This window comes from Mastomys coucha, unplaced genomic scaffold, assembly GCF_008632895.1.
Source record: "Mastomys coucha isolate ucsf_1 unplaced genomic scaffold, UCSF_Mcou_1 pScaffold22, whole genome shotgun sequence".
Lineage (NCBI taxonomy): Eukaryota > Metazoa > Chordata > Mammalia > Rodentia > Muridae > Mastomys > Mastomys coucha.
This window is the reverse complement of record NW_022196905.1, coordinates 227194476-227208143: the sequence shown is the minus strand read 5'-3', so window position 1 is coordinate 227208143 and position 13668 is coordinate 227194476.

Sequence of the window (13668 nt, the reverse complement as noted above, 5' to 3'; positions counted from 1 at the left end):
AAAAAAAAAAAAACAGAAAGCAAAAAAAACCCAACAACCAAATAACTCAATTTAAAAATGGAGTACATATCTAAATAGAGAAGATCATTTCTCAAAAGATGAAATATAAATGGCTGAGAAACACTTAAAGAAATGTTTGACATCCTTAGTCATCGAGGAAATGCAAATAAAAACTAATTTGAGATTGAATCTTATACCAACCAGAATGACCAAGACCAATTAAACACATGACAGCTCATGCTTGTCAACAATGAGGAGTAAGGGGAGGATTCATCCATTGTTGGTAAAAGTAGACAGATCTGTACAGCCACTATAGGAATCAGGGTGACTTCTTCTCAGGAAACTGAGAATAGATCTATCTCAAGGCCTGACTAACCACTCCTGGGCATATACCCAAAGGACTCTACATCCTACATTCTACAAAGACACTTGCTCAACCATATTCATTGCTGCTCTATGCACAATAACCAGGTATTGGTAACAACCTAGATGTCTACCAAGGGAAGAATGAATAAAGACAATGTAGTACATTTACACAATGGAATACTGCTCAGCTGCTGGAAAATGAAATTTGTAGGTAAGTGAATGGAGCTAGAAAAAAAATCATCCTGAGTGACGTAACACAGAAAACTATGGTATGCATTTGCTTACATGTGGATCTTTGTTGTTAAGTCTTCAATAAACAATCCATATAACCACAGAGGTTAGGTATAGAGTAAGTGACTAAGGGGGAAGGATGGCTCTCCCCAGGAAGGGGAAATAGAATAGTTATAGATAGACAAAGGGGTGAGGACTGGACTTGGATCAACAAATGGGGAGGGAGAATTCAGAGGGGGTGAGGAAGAAAACACAAGGAGAGACAGCTAAAACTAAGGGCTATTTGCAGGGTCATATGGAAACCCAATACAGCAGACATTTCTTTTCACCAAGTAACGGGCAAACAAAGCCCCAACTAGACATTCCTCATTACCCAACAAACTTTCAGTTCTAGGAATGGGTTATATCTCATTAAGTTGTTGGCCAACGGAACCCGTGAACAATCCTAAACAGCTTAAGCTGTTACCAAGGTTAGTAAGTGCTCTTCACTAACTGACAGTAAGGCCCTATTGCTGAAGACAACACCTACACACCTCACTGAACACAGAGAAATTAAGCTGGTGCCTACCGAGCGCTTTCACCCCTACTGACTAGTGTTCATGGTTCTAGAGAATACTCAGCACACTAGGAGGGGAGAAACCCAGCTTCCAACCTTTCAATCTACAATGGAGACTTAGCTATAGGATACATTGGGGCAATAGTGGTACAAAGTTGTGGGGGTAACCTCCCACTCTCTGATTTGATTTGAGGCTCACTCCATGAGGTGGAACCCATACCTGATACTGCTTAGGTGGTGAAGGACCTTAAACTAGATTGGCAACCTACAGGAACCAAATATTGCTGTTCTGCTAAAGAAACATAGCAACAAAATGACTCCTAGTGATATTCTATTTCTAGATCGGCATCTTGGTCAGACATCATCAAAAGAAGCTTTCTTCTGCAGAATATGGGAATGAGTGCAGAGACTCATAACTGTATAATGAGCAGATACTGAAATATCTTGGAACACACAATCCTAAATGAGACTTGACCAAATGGGATATCTCCATCAAATCCTTCCCCTCAGGGCTCGGGGACCTGCAGAAGAGGAGGCAGAAAGATCATAAGAGCCAGAGAAAATGGAGGACACCAAGAAAACAAGGCCTTCTAGGCACAGCAAGGCCAACACACATATGAACTCAGAGACTATGGCAGCATACATAGGGCCTGCGTAGGTCTGAGCCTCACGGAGTCCCAGAGCCAAGTTTGTGTTTGCTTTATGTTGTCCATTTATTGCTGGGCATCTTTGGAGACATACTGTGTACCCGGTGAAACTCTGTTGGAGAAAACTAATTTTTCTTTGTGAGTAGTTATCCATTTGAGATAGCTTGAGATAGCACTTACAAACACACACACATACACACTCATGCACACGCATTCATACACATGCACATCCATATCCTTCAAAAGTGTAACATGGATTGTATCCCTGCATGGATGCATTAAAAACAAAAGATAATACAGGAAGTCATTAGCAAAGACTCGGCCTTCAACAGACCCTGAATAAATGGCAGTTGTGCCCTAGTCCAGGATTTCCTCCTGAGTGGGGCAGAACTAAGCCCAGGAGAGGAGGGCCAAAATAGCCACAGACTCAGGCAAGCTTGAGGAACAAGGCATACCAGAGCCACAGGGCAAATGGAGACGATCAAGGTTCTGAGTAAAGACCCCACTTGTTCTATCAACTCATCATCACCAAGCATCTCCGACAACAAACCTCTGCTAAGAGATAATGACACTTGTGGCCACCACGAACAGACTGAGACAGTTTAGTGAGGTCTAGGGGGATAAAGGACAAATTTTGTGGCACAGTGTTGGTGAAATTGACCCATATTTGTCTGAGTCTGATTCAGGAAAGACATTATTCTCACAAGGCCCAGCAAGAAACGAGGACCAACTGTTTGGGCAGCAAAAGAGGTGGGCAGCACACGCTAGCAAGAGCCTGCACAAAGTGTGGCGCCTGCAGAAGAAGGCATGAGTGAGGTGTGGCTGTAATTCCAGACAGAAGGAGATGCAGCCAGCAGCCAGGCTTCCCTAATCAGTTACATAAATGTATCCTTTGCTGCCTCAAAACCCTCAAAACCAAGACCTGAATAAGATCAGAAATGCACTGGGTCTCTGTTACCCTTGACAAGGAAGGTGGCTTGTAGCAACACTGCTGCTAGTTACTAGGAAGGGCCTGACTGACTCCTCACCTCTCCACCCTGAGCTGGTGACATCACAGAGGGCTTCACGGAGGTAGTGGCCCTGAGGTGTTCTGTTCTAACTGTGAAACAGAATTCTTCCAGAGTAAAGTTTTTTTCTGTCAAAGTTTGAGTATTTTTACTCCTTCCCAAGAGTCATGTTGAAGTTTAATTCCCAGAGCCTCCACTTTGGAGAGTCAATCATTTGAATGATGCATGCACATATTATATGTAGAGCTCTTTTAAATAGTTATACTCCTGTAAAGGGGGATTGGTGGGGAAGTCAGTCCATTTGTTTTTGTTTCTGTTGTGGGGACCCTGTACTTATCTTCCCTGAAAGATGCAGAGTACAAGGAGCTATCCTAAAGTACCAAGCAGAGCTTCAGAGACTGCAAACCTCCCATCTAGACTGCTAATTGTGGAACATATCTTCTTTATAAACCACCCAGGCTCAGGCATTCTGTTACAGCAGTATAAACAGACGAATACATCATTCTAGTCTACAAATACTCAGATAGCTGTTTGTGAAGCTCAGGGAGAATTCCAGAGGGAGCTTCTCTTGTCACAGAACCTTGATCTCAAATACTGCCCATGGAGACAAGCCTCAGACAAATTCTGGGAGCCAAGAGGGAAAACAATAGCTTGATTGCTTGCTTTATATATATATATATATATACATATATATATATATATATATGTATATATATGTGTGTGTGTGTGTGTGTGTGTGTGTGTGCGTGTGCATGTGCGTGTGCGTGTGCGTGTGCATGTGCGTGTGTGTGTGTGTGTGTGTGTGTGTGTGTGTGGCATTTATGTGTGGCACTTAGAATGAATGCGTATGTGTGCTTGCAAGGCCAGGGCTGGAAATCAAGTGTCTTTCCTACCATATTGCCTTGAGACTGAATGAGAAATTCCACTCTTCTATAGGGGGTGGTTCTGATCAGGAATACGTGTGTGAACTCAGATAGTCCTATTCCCCAGTTGGTTTTTGATCAATGAGCTGGGTAGAATAGACGGGACTTCCAGCTTTCCCACAGGCAGGCTAGCAAACACAAGAGAGGAGAAGATTCACCATGCTTCAGAGGGAGAAAAAGCCATCAGCCATGTGAGATCTTGGGTGGAATAGTCGTCCATCATTTCCCCAACTGGGCCTAGGAAAGTAGGTCAGATATTAGAGACCAACTGAGCTGAGGGCAGATTTAGAGTGCTGAGTTAGGACTAAAAGTAACTTAGCAACTAAAGTTGAAGACAGATTTAGGGTGCTGAGCTGGGAGTGAAAAGAAGGGCATGACAGCCAAGGAAGACTTAGAAGAGGCTGGCCATTGAGCTACAGCATATCAAAAATAAACTTGTGAGTGGTGTAGTGTGGTGTGTGTGTGTGTGTGTGTGTGTGTGTGTGTGTCTGTGTCTGTGTCTGTGTCTGTGTCTGTGTCTGTGTGTCTGTGTGTCTTTCATCAGATCCAAGGGAACCTGGGTGGGGCTGGCAGCACAGTCTTCCTGGAGCTTAAAGTGGAGTAGTAGGAACTACACACCACCTCTGCTAGCCAGAAAGCTCAGAGACCTGTCTTTCTCTTCTCCCCAGTTACAGGGTCACAGGCATTTGTTGCCATGCCTGGGTCTTTTCCTAGGAATTAGGTGTTCTGCTTGCTCAGCAAGTGTTCTTACCCACTGAACCATCTCCCCAGTCCACTGGATTATTTTCCAACAGCACACACTATGTGTTAGGCACAGCTTGGATTCTCTTCTTTAATTCTCATCATACCTTATCCATGAGATGCCGTAATTGACTGCATTTTGCAGATAATGCAACTCATGCAAGAGAAATTACCCAGCAGCCCCGACCATGTGTCAGGGTAATGGTAAGGACTCTGTTGTAATTTCCTAAATTCTTCCATGGGTGCTCTACCAGCATGAATCTCTCCAGGCTTTCAAGGCAGACACGGGGATAGAGGGGATCCTCAAAGGGTAGGATTTAGACATTGCTGTCAGAATCAACCTCTTGAGCATCCTTGTCCTAAAGATGTGCTATGCACATGCACAGCAAGATTATATAGGACTGATGTAGGTTCTGTTGATGCTGCTGCTGCTGATGATACTTATGCTGCTACTGATGATGATACAGTTGCTGCAGATGACAATGATGATACTGATGATAATAAGGAGGAGGAAAAGGAGGAGGAGGAGAGAGGAAGAGGGGGAGGAGAACTCAAGGTAATACCAGAGGTTACACATCATGGGAACACTGTTGCAGCCAGAATAAAGATCCTTCACTGAACTGACAGGGTATTAATGAGGCACATTTTTGGGTTATTTATGATGTCATTTCTAGAGAGGCTCACATTACCCTGAATGTGGGCAACACCATTGCATGGGCTGAGGCCTTCAGACTGAAGAAAATAGTATAAAGCAGAAAGCTGGCTGGGCATTGGGGTCCTACTCTCTCCACTTCCTGTTCTACCATGATGTGACCAAGCATCTTCATGCTCCTCCAACATAGCATTGAGTACTCTTGCCCCCTGTGACCTCTCAACTGCAATATTTTCTTTACCTCTAAGCCCAAATAAATCTCTCTTCCAATAAGTTGTTTCTTGTTGGATATTCGGTTACAATGAAGAGAAAAGTAATGAATACACAGCCTAATCTAAACAATACAGAGCCTAGTATTACCAGAAATAGCCCTATATAACCAAAACTGCCCACTAGGAATTTCATTCTTGTCAGAACAAGGCTTAACGTCACCTAAGGACAACAGCAAAATCCAGAATATAATAAAAGATTAATAACACACAGGGGGGGTTAATCAGGATATCATTTGATATGTAAATGAATGGAATGATTAATAAGAAAATAATAGTAATAACAATAACAATAATAATAATGATAAAATAATACATGGGCAAAAGAAAGAGCTGATGAGCTTTGGAGGTTGGGATTAACACTCAGAGATTTTGAAATAGTTGCCATAAATATGCTAAGGTGATTTGGAGAAAACACAGACAGGATGAGAAAAAATACAAAGTCTGTCAAATGCAGAGTACAAGAGAATAATGTTGTGGTAAATATGAATTGGGGATTTCTACTCCACCTTAGATAATTCTGACCCTAACAAAAGACACAAAACCTTCATATTTATAAAAAAAAATCCTAAAAATAGTAAAGTCAGGCAAATGTCAACCCTCTAAGCTATTTTGTCTATTTCCTGTTAATAATCCCTAGATATCACTTGGCCTGTTCTGCCTGGGCTGTTCCTATACCAATTGACCCACCTTCATGGTCACGTTCTCACAATCCAGCTGCCCAATAGTATCATCTCTCTCTTCTCTTCTCTTCTCTTCTCTCCCCTCCTTCCTCATGGTCTCTGCCTCAACCCCCAAGCCCAGGAACTGAAGCCCTGCCAGGAACTCTCTTCTGCCAGGTTATAGGCTGTAGGCATCTGTATTCAACCAACAGTTTTAAAGTAAGGAGCAAAGTTGCATAGCATCACTTGGTATAAGTGAGGATCTCCTTGCCCCCGAGGATCTCCTCACCACGGGCAACCAGATCTTGGAGCCAGTATGTACCATTACAATACATAGCAACACACCAAACCCCAACAGAACAAAGTGGAAATTCAAGAACTGCTATTATGTCTGAAATGAAATAGTCACCATGGAAGTCTGACTAGATGCTATGAAAAAGAGTGAACTGAGAGATGCACCAGAAAGAAGAACACACCTTAGAGATAGCCAGGAACTCAGCAATGGTGAAATAATATTAAGTAGTCCAACGTGCATAGTATTAGAGTTCCAGGCAGATAGAGGAGAGAGAACAGTTTAAAAAATATTTGAAGAAATACTCATAAACTTAATAAAAATTGGGGAGGCGGGGGGTGATCAACCCCATGGTCAAAAACAACAAGGAAAGGAGAGGATTTATTTTACTTCACAACTCTCAGGCAATGTGGTTTGAATGAAAATGGACCCCATAGGCTCACAGGGAGTGGAACTATTAGGAGGTATGGTCTTGTTGGAGGAAGTATGTCACTGGGTTAGGCTTTGAGGTTTCAGATATTCAAGCCAGGCCCAGTGCCTCTCTCTTTCTTCCTGCTGCCTGATGATCCATATGTAGAACTCTCCTCCGTGTCTGCCTATGTGCTGCCATGCTTCCTACCATGATGATAATGGACTAAAATCTCTGATCCAGTAAGCAAGCCCCCCAATTAAGTGTTTTATTTATAAGAGTTGCTATGGTCACAATATCTTTAAAGCACAATAGAAACCCTAAGACATATTCTATTACTGAAGGAAGTCAGTGTCAGAACCTGGAGGTAGAAACTGAAACAGACCATGGAGGGGTGCTGCTTGTTCAATCTGCTTTCTTAAAGAAGCCAGTACCACCTCCCCAGGGGTGGCAGCACCCACATGGGCTTGGCCCTTCCATACCAATCATTAATCAAGAAAATGCTCTATAGACATGCCCACAGGAGAATCTGATGGAAGCATATTCTTAACTGGGGTTCCTCTTCCCAACTATGTCTAGATTTGTGTCAAGTTGACGAAAACCAACAGAAACAGACAACAAGCTAAACCAATTCAAAAGGGAAATGTAATCAGGATTACATGACACCTATGTATTCACAGGCATATGCCGATGTTTTTAAAATGGTGAAATATAGCTCTATAAAGCAGTCAAAGAAAAAGATATAATACATACAGGAAAACTGATGTCCAAAAATGGAGATGGAGGAGGGAGCTCTAATTCCAGAATTGTATATACAACAGTTGCATATTCAGAATTGTATATAGAAAAAAAAGGGAAAGTGGGAGGCTGAGGCAGGAAAATTGAGAGTTCAAAGCCAACTTGAGCATTCTAGGATACAGCAAGATTCTAGCTTATTAGAAAGAACAAGATATATATAATTTCAGATTAACAATAGCTCAAATAATTTGCTGTCAGCTGTCTTCCCCCTAAAAACATAAAAAAATAAATGCATTAAAATGTTTTGGGTGGAAGAGTAATTAAAACAGATGAAAATTCAAATATGTTAAAAAAAGAATGAATACACTTAAAATGGTAAAAATGTTTTCTTGAAAAAGATCGCTTTTTCTTCTCTCCAATTCTGTTAATAAAAAACAATTCACCCAAAGCAAAGATGATAGCTTTGTCTTCGCGGGATTCTTAGACATGCAGAAATAATGCATATGAAAGCTCATAAAGAGTCAGAAACTGCCGGGCGGTGGTGGCGCATGCCTTTGATCCCAGCACTTGGGAGGCAGAGGCAGGTGGATTTCTGAGTTCGAGGGCAGCCTGGTCTACAGAGTGAGTTCCAGGACAGCCCGGGCTACACAGAGAAACCCTGTCTCGAAAAACCAAAAAAAAAAAAAAAAAAAAAAAAAAAAAAAAAAAAAAAAAAAAAAAAAAAGAGTCAGAAACTAAAGGGAAGTGTTTTAGCTTTCTAAAATTTAGGTGAATTGGTAAAAATATTAATTCTGAGTAGAGATCATGAACAAGATAGAGAAGACAGGAAACCGAATAGAATATGGAAGTACACTCTACATGCCCAAAGTAAAACACAAAAGGAAGGTAGAAGAGTTGTAGATCAAACAGAAAAATGCAAATGACAGATTTAAAACCAGCCATGTCAATAATTACACTAAATGTAAATGTTCTAAACACTCCAGTCAAAAAAACATTATGAACCAGACAAAAGTAGGACTTTAAATACTGTAGCATGTGGAGTGGAGAAAGCCCTGAATGAGTGAAGTCCTGGGTGAATGTGTGCTATTGACATGGGCAAAGCCATGTGAAGGACCCCAGAGCCTCAGACCCATGGGAAAAATGGCAAAATTCCCAGGGTGAGACTCAAGGAAATGGCAAAGACTTCAATCTGATTCAAGTGTGAATGTTGACATTGTGTACAGAAAACATCCTAATATTTATGGTCTGAAAATTGCTCCCCTATAGAAACTACTCCTACTAAGATTAGCTAAACCTATCTTTTTGATCCAGCTGTGTACTATAAGCTCTACCTCCTTGTTCAGCTGTATACAGCAATCCCTCCTCTCTCTTCAATTATATATAATAAGTACATTGAGCTTTGAGGGTGCTGGGTTTTCTTCATCAGAGGGCCCAAACAACCCAGCTCCATCTATTTCTTAGTGTCCATCTGTCTGTCTTTTCTTCATTCCCTTGCATCCCAGTTGGGTCTGTCAATGGAGCCATGCAAAGACCCAGCATCAACAGCCATTAAAAGAAATCAATATAAACAAACAAGAGTGAAGTCATTAGAAGCAGCCTCAACCACATGGAATAACACTAGGAATTATTCATGAAGCAAAGCTGGATATTTTACAAAATTAAACATACACAATTACATGGGCAACATAACAAAATTTGAAAACTTACATGTGACTGATGGATGCCTAGGATGAACGACATGGAGATTCCAAACTACCAGTTTAACCCACTCACTGGAGGCAAAAGGAGGAGAATTTGGTGTAGAGATCAAGTGCCTCTAAAAACAGAACAAGATCAATAAAAAGATGTTAGGAACACAAAAGAGAATTGAGAAAACATAAGTTGATCCTCAGGAAATAAAGCAAAACTGAAAAAATCTTAGGCTGACAAACAAAATAATAAAAAGAACATGAATTAAGACAAAAATAAAAGGGAGCATCACTTTACAGGGAAAATGAATTAAAATACAGAAGAAGAAAAACAGGTGTATGCCAAGAAAGTAACCTAGCCAAAGGGACAAACAGTTAATAGTCTGTAATTACCTGAGCAAACTTTTAAAAAAGAAAAGAAAAGATCCAGATAGATAGATAGATAGATAGATAGATAGATAGATAGATAGATAGATAGATACTGTCAGACAGATGAAATATGGATGAAAGATAGATGGGTGAAAGACAGACAGACAGGTAGACTGACAGAAAGATAGACATAGATGATAGGTAGATAGATAGATAGATAGATAGATAGATAGATAGATAGATAGATAGATAGATAGATAGACAGACAAATGGAGATCTTAACAGGCCCATGAAAAGTCAAGAGATTATCAGTAGCCAAAACAAATGAATGAATGTAGCCCAGAGCCAGCCTGAGAAATTCTATCAAAGAATTTGCCCTAGTATTTAGCAATATGTCTCCTGAAGACATAGAAGTGGAAGTTACACTTCCATATTTATTCTATGAAGTTAACATTGCTCTGCTGCTAAAGCCAGACCAAGAAATCACAAGAAAATAAAATCCCAGGCTGAGATTTCTTATGAATGTAGATGAACATATCCTCCACAAATATGAGCAAAACCAGCCCAGTGGTGTGGTGAAAGGGGTGTACACTGTGGCCGTGAGACTCGTTCCTGGGATACAAAGATGGCGTGTCACAAAAGCCACAGTGGCTGAGGGTTTTCCTCACCAGACCACCAGCAGGACAAGGATCTCATTTTCACCACTCTGTTAACATCTAAGTAGGTCTTTCAGAGCCAATGAGAAGAGTGTACAAAACCATCAGCACTGGGGAGAAAGGAGCAAAAATACCTATTTGTACATATATTGTCTCGTTCATAAAAATTCTACTGAAACTACAAAAAAATGTAGTTTCTAAAAATTCAGCAACAATTCTGGGAAGATGGCTCAGTGGTAAAGATGAAGCACTGCTCTTGCAGACGACCAAAGTCAGGTTCCCAGCACCCACACTGCTCAGCTCACATCTTCCTCTAACTCTGTAAGTGCAGCTCCAGGGGAAATCACTCTATCTGCTGTCCTCCACAGGCATCTGCCCTCACACACACGCACACACATGCAACACACACCTACACATACAACACACACCTACACATGCAACACACACACAACTGTTCACAGCAGTACTGTCTATGGCTCTGGTGGAATGACTGTCAAACTGTACTGAGATAATGAATGGGTATCTAACGCAGTTCTTATGTGTGTGAAATGTTGTTCAATCTTAAAAAGTAATGAAACTCTTGTGTACACGGCAGTATGGGTGGATGCTAAATGGGGGGAGTTAGGCACAAAAGTCACATATTGATGGACACAGAGGCCACTGGTTTCCAGAAGAGGGAGGCAGAAAACAATGAAATACTTGGAGGTGATGAAATATTCCAGAATCCGACAACATTGGTGGCTGGAAACACCATCTCTACTAGCTGCTGCTAAACCACTCCTCAAAACACCCAAAATGGTGAACATGTGTCATGTGTAGTTTAACACACACACACACACACACACACACACACACACAAGCACGCACACAATGCCCCAGGGCTGAAGATGTGGCTCACTGGAGGAACACTTGACTAGCATGTATTAGGCCCTATGTTTAATCCTCTGTATATGACAATAAGGGGGAGGAGCCACAGAAACCTCCAGACACAGATATCACAGTGAAAGAAAATTGTGTAACATCCCTGTCATCTCCCTCATGCACATAAATACTGAAATAATATACAAAAGCTAACAGTTAATCTAGCAATATATAGAGGATAATATGTGTCAGCAAAGTGGGACTTACTTCTGTGTGTGATTGAGTCTAACATTTGAAAGGCAAACAGTGTAATTTACCACATTAACAAACTGAAGAGAAAGTTATGATCATCTTCATAGATTCATAGAAAGCATTTGGCAAACTTAACACCCATTCAAATACGTGCAGCGGAGTAGAAACTAGCGAACTTTGCAGAATAAAGGAACCTTTGTGAAGGATGACAACAAGCATATTGTATTTAAAGTAAACTATTTAATACTTCCTCTATGAGCCACAAGGCAAGAAAGTCTACTGTCAACATTTCTGCTTAATATCATTTTAGAGCCATTTATTAGTGCAGTAAGGTTAGAAATACAATAGGGAGACACAAGTATCAAAAGGAAGAAATTGCATCTGTAAACAGATACATGAAGGCCTAAGCCTCAGTGTGATACTATTAGAAGCTGAGGATGTACGAGGTAATCAGGTTTGCATTGGGTGATGCAGGTGGAGCTCCTAGTACCTGTCCTGTATTTTGTCAACTTAACCCAAGCTAGGGTTAGCTGAAAAGAGGGAACCTCAATTGGAAAACAAATGCCTCTGTAAGATTGGCAAGGCTGTGGGGCATTTTCTTGACTAGTGATTGCTATGGGAAAGTCCAGCTCACTATGGCCACTGGGTGGTCCTGTGTGCAATAAGGAAGCAGGCTGAGCAAGCCACAGGAAAAAGCCACTAACCAGCACTTCTCTATGGCCATGGCCAGTGACTTGAGTTCCTACCCTGACTTCCCCTGTGTGATGGACTGTGACCTCCACCAAGTTGCTTTTGGTGGTGGTGTTTGTCCCAGCTATGGAAATCTAAAAAAGACCATGCTTTGTAAAAAAGAGTAAAGACACCAGATGTTTGTTGTTTTCTTCATGTGAGAGAGCAGTGAGAAGCAGGCCACAAAGACGACCCTCACCAAGGTCCAAGTTAGCTGGCACCTTGGGACCTTGGACTCGTGCTCCAGAACTGTGAGACATAAATACCCAGAGCCTGAGACACCCAGTCTGTAACACTTCATTTCAGCAGCATGAATAAACACAATGTTTTTCTATCTAGAAAAATCCCAGCAAAGGCACCAAAAGAGCTTTTTAAATTAATAAATAAATTGAGTAAGGTTGCATGTTACAAAAGTCAAATGTAGCCATGTGTGGTGGTGTGTGCCTTTAATCCTAGCACTCAGGAAGCAGAAGCAGGTGGATCTCTGTGAGCTTGAGGCTAGCCTGGTCTACAGAGTGAGTTCCAGGACAGCCAGGGCTACCCAGAGAACCCTGTCTCAAAAAACCAAACAAACAAACAAGAAAAAATCACTTGAAAAACTAATCATATTTTTGCAACTATGTATAAGATACATTTATGTTTTATATGTACTTCAAATACATTTTAAGGTAAAATTTCTATTTCATAATTACAAAATAAATATTTAATATGAATATTTTTAAGTATGTGTTATTTATAAAGCAATATAATTTCTAAATTTATGCTTTTATCAAAAAGTACTATAATTATTCAAATTTTAAAGCATCTCATTTTAATAGAATATTATTAGAAATAAATAAAACAAAAATAAGGCCTACACACTGAAAACTACAAATTTTTGGAAGGAAAACAGGATTTAATACAGAGATAGGTGTGTATGGGTCAGAAATTCAATACTACCAAAGTATAAATTCTTTCCAAATTAATATAAAAAATACTATTTCAATCAGAAAATTTATTTTTTGTGTAAATGTACATGTTGATTCAAAAATGCATATATAAATCCAAAGCACTTTTTACATTTCAGTTCTGGGTTAGCTTTGTCTTTTTCAGACAGGGTCATACCTATGTAGCCTAAGCTAGCCCTGGGATATATTCCTGCCTCAGCTTCCAGCAGTAGGACAGCATGTGTGTCCCACCACACCTACTCAAGGGACTTTAAATAGTCTAAACTATCTTGAGGGAGAAAAATATCCCTAAAGGACTCACATTATTGATTTCAGTGTTCAGTAATCAAACTCATATCTTAATGAAAGACATAGGAAAAGTGATCAATGATCAACAGAGAGCCCAGAAAAGGACTCCCACATTTATAATAACTTGATTCTCTATAGAACCATCAAGACAATATGTCAAAGAAAATGATATGCTATGATAATATGTATATATATGAGGGGAGTTACCCTCTGACTCACACCATATGCTAGACTGAGATAGATAATAGACTTAAGTGCAAAAGTTAAACTACATAAATGTAATCATCTTGGTTATTTTTCTATTGTTGTAATAAAACACCATGACCACAGAAAGCGACTTACAGAAGGAAGGACTTGCTTGAGCTTATGGGTTCAGAGGGATAAG